The sequence below is a fragment of the Archocentrus centrarchus genome, unplaced genomic scaffold (assembly GCF_007364275.1).
Source record: "Archocentrus centrarchus isolate MPI-CPG fArcCen1 unplaced genomic scaffold, fArcCen1 scaffold_93_ctg1, whole genome shotgun sequence".
NCBI lineage: Eukaryota > Metazoa > Chordata > Actinopteri > Cichliformes > Cichlidae > Archocentrus > Archocentrus centrarchus.
In genome coordinates, this window is record NW_022060302.1 from 107,507 (window position 1) to 111,728 (window position 4,222).

Sequence of the window (4,222 nt, forward strand, 5' to 3'; positions counted from 1 at the left end):
CTGAGCTATGAATGTTTATAACATTTGATAAATGTCTGTATTTAATCTTAGATGAGGCTGGTGGTATTGGCAGGGTACCGTACCAGTCTCTTCAAAATCATAGCATCACCATAAATGCTGTTGGGCTTCCTGATGGCCTGACCCTGAAAAAGGAAGAAAACAGTTAGAAGCCATTTTAAAGTCTGCAGAGCAGATTTCATTTCAAGGTATTTGGTTCATATATAGACTATGTATGAACCTCATCTGTCCATAGAGTACCTTTAAGCATGTACTGTATGGCTAGATGTTGAACTTGTGCATTTATAGTACACTGTGTTTATCTGTAGCCTGATAAGCAGCTCAGCAGTTTGTCATACTCTATAAGTAAAGCTAAAGTGAACTTGAAATTGGAAATACTTAAAGATATGGAATCAAAAACCAAAAAGATGTATGGCTTTAATATATAAATGAGCTTCCTCTCATTGGCTGGCCTCTCCTTAAGAGATAGGGTGGGGACTGCAGCCATTTGGGAGGGGCTCAGAGTAGAGCCACTACTCCTGCACATTGAGAGGAGTCAGTTGAGGTGGTTCGGTCATTTGACTAGGATGCCTCCTGGACACCTCTTGGGTGAGGTGTTCTGGGCATGTCCTACTGGGAGGAGGCCCTGAAGCAAACCCAGGACACACTGAAGAGATTATATCTCTCGGCTGCCCTGGGAACGCCTTGGGGTCCCTCCAGATGAGCTGGTGGAGGTGGCTGGGGAGAGGGAAGCCTGGCTTCTCTGCTTAGGCCAGGGCTCTTCAACTCCAGGCCTCGAGGTCCGGTGTCCTGCAGGTTTTAGATGTGTCCCTGATCCTACACACCTGAATCAAATGGCTGAATTACGTCCTCAGTATGCAGTCAAGTTCTCCAGAGTCCTGCTAATGACTTCTATCTTTGACTCAGGTGTGTTGAAGCAGAGATGCATCTAAAACCTGCAGACACCGGACCTCGAGGCCTGGCTTTGGCTGCTGCCCCGCGACCCAGCCCTGGATAAGCAGAAGAAAATGGATGGATGGATGGATTTAATATGTCACTGGACAGAAATGGATACAATCTCAGATGTAAAATACATTTATTTTGATTAACCAAGCAGTGATGGTCAGCTCTGTCAGCCTGTTCAGGATGTACCCCACGTCAGCACCTGTTTGTTTTCAGCTTCTCCAAAACATTACTGTAAAATAAATCTTTTTGTATTGAAACTCTAATTGGCAAACAGAAGACATCTGAACATGATCCTTATCATTATCAGTCACAATTAAACTGTTTTTAGTAGCTAGAAGTTTTGTCTCCTGTTTAGTGGATTCTAAAATAATAAAATCTATTCTGTTTCAATGTTATTTATGTAGCACAAAATCACAACACTCACCTGAAGGTGCTTTATATTGTAAGGTAAAGATGCAACAATAACAGATCAAATTATTACCTCAATCCCAGTGTTTTTTTTAATAATATTAACAAAATGTCCGTTTTTATAAATAGTACAGGTATAATGTGGTCTGACACTATATTTTGGGTTTTGTTGCAGACAGTGTTTTTCTTCACTGTAGATTCTTGAACACTTGAGTTTTTGGACACTTTGTGCTGAAGAGGCAGCTGAAACATCTGGTACTGTTGTGGTGATGCTCCAGAGGGTATGTCTGCACACTTAGTAAGCTTTGATGTTTTACATCTGTGACATTTCAATATTGGTACATTTCTTAGGTATAACTGGGTGCTACACTTTGGGGTCGCTGACGTGGTTCTCACCCCCAGGGTCAGAGCCTTAATGCTAGAACACAAATATATCATTCTTCATTAAAGATTCTCTGCCCACACTATAGGACATAATAAGTGGCTAGTTTTTGGCTCTTAATTAAACACTTACATATATAACACTTATATAGGAGCAGAAAAGATGAGCTTCGGTTTGGGAAACAAACACATTACACCTGTTATTGGCAGCATCTCAGTCACTATATTAATTCACATAGCCACATGTTTAGGACCGTTGCTGATATTTATTAGCACAACCCATGGGCTGAAGCTGTCAACAGGACTAGACAAACCTAAACTTACCATGGACTGTATCCACAGGGACAGTGAATTATTGTGAGTGATAATTAAGTTGGTTTATTTATTTATATATATATATATATATGTATTTTTTTGTTTGTTTTTTGCCCAAATCAAACTTTTTGTCAGTTGAATTATACATGATACAGAATGTGTATAGCTGCCTGTGTGACAGTTTTATGCATATGATTCATATAATATGCTTAGAGACTTCCAAAACAATGTAAATAACATTGTAATTTTGTGTTTCATTTGGATCAGGCACTGAGAGTGGAAATCAGACACTAACTGTGGAAGAAATCTTCGAGGCAATGTGTGGAAATGTGTTTCTTGTATGTGTACAATTAAAAAGTATTTGTTAATTACTACCTTACATTTGGTGGGAATGAGCTTGCTCCAAAAGTGTTTGGGCTTCTTGCTGCTGTAACACAATAACTTCCCTTGTGGGATCCAGCTGTCTATGAGGGGCACAATTATTTAGGAGAAGCTCAGAGCAGAACTGCTGCTGTTCTATCAAAGGTAGCCTGCTGAGCTGGTTGAGGACTAAGATATCTCGTGAATGCCTGCCAGATGGGTTGTTTAGGGCTCCCCACCAGAGTTAGACCCCAGGGCAGACCCAGGAGACACCAGAGGTTGGGAAGACATTGGTATTGCCTTGGAAGTCCTGGTAGATGTAGTGAGATAGAACAAGGTCTGGATAGCTTTGCCCCACTGACTCAGATCCAGAGAAGTGGTGGAACATAGATCTATAAATGGGTGGATATCAGCTCACTGCACACAGTGAGGTCATTGTGTCTTAGATTTCTAACTTTCTGATAAATTCATAACTTGAAACAGCTGTTTGTAAATTCATAACTCTGACAGCTGCATGTATTGTCCCACATTCATCTTAACACTTGCATCTGTGCTTCTTTCAGTTACACTGCTGCTAACCTGTCACATTTTCTTTAGGTGCACACAGCACTGAGGAGCCTGTGGAAAAATCAAGAACTGAGACCGACAGCTGTAGATGGTATGTCTTCAAAGAAAGTAGCATATTATCCATTTTAATATTTAATAAATCCAGTATCCTGATCCAACAACCCCACTTTATGTGTTTTTTAGTGGATCTGCCGTGCTCATTTCAACGACAAGCAGAAGAATGCAATGAAGAAATGGTGTGAGTGGCGTCAGTGCTGCCAGCTGTGGTCACACATGTGGTTTCAAAAAGAACATGTGCATTCACTGCCAGAATCACACACCTTAAAGTGCACTTTTAAGTGCTTTAAGATAATGTACTGCCAGGAGTTTACGTTCATACATGTAATGTTGATACTTTGTTCTTCGTAGTTTCTGAAAAAGGATGTTAATACTGAGTTCAAATACAACTTAGATTGTAATGCAAAATGTTTGCTTCACAGCACACACAAATATATTACAGCAAAATGTAATTTGCACTGTGAATGGATGCAGATGTGTGTTTCTCTAAGAAAAGTTATTTTGTAGGTGGATTACAGTTTGAAATTCATTTAGATTGTCAAACTACAGAGTACAAATGCATTTTTTCTACAGCAAGTGGAAGCAAGCCATGTGGGTAAGAGGAAGCATCCAAATATGTTAATGTAACAACTGCACATAGGAGGGAATCATTTTATTCTCAGACAATGTTAGAATAGCAACACTCTGCACATACTGATAATAGTGAAGTATTTCAGTCTGTATATTTGGAGATAAAGTATTTCACATCAACATATGTACAGATGAAGGAGGAGCATTTTCTCTGTATGATTTTTATTCTGTAAAACGACTATGTCTATAATATCTGCACCTGATAAGGTTCCATCCATCCATCCATTCACTTCCGCTTATCCTGTTCAGGGTCGCGGGGGGGCTGGAGCCTGTCCCAGCTGTGATAGGGTGAGAAGCAGGGTACACCTGTACAGGTCGACAGCCTGTCACAGGGCCAACACAGAGAGACAGACAACCTTTCACACTCTTATTCACACCTATGGGCAATTAAGTGTAGCCAATTAACCTCTAACCCCAGGAAGTGCCTGATGAGGTTTAAAATTGATGTAGTTTAAAGTCAGGCTTTCAAGTGGCTTCATGGCTGCTGTGTATCTGTTCATTTCCTTCCTCAAAATTAAGAAACCTGAAGGTGTGGACCCTC

General features: G+C 40.4%; 1 long non-coding RNA gene across 1 annotated transcript; it reads left to right on the top strand.

Moving 5' to 3' along the window:
• The first annotated feature begins 1,031 nt into the window (after positions 1–1,031).
• LOC115778009 (uncharacterized) lies at positions 1,032–4,001 on the top strand. Its single transcript, XR_004019737.1, has 4 exons — positions 1,032–1,652; positions 2,335–2,405; positions 3,025–3,085; positions 3,178–4,001. It is a non-coding gene; the product is annotated as an uncharacterized LOC115778009 (long non-coding RNA).
• The last annotated feature ends 221 nt before the right edge of the window (positions 4,002–4,222 follow it).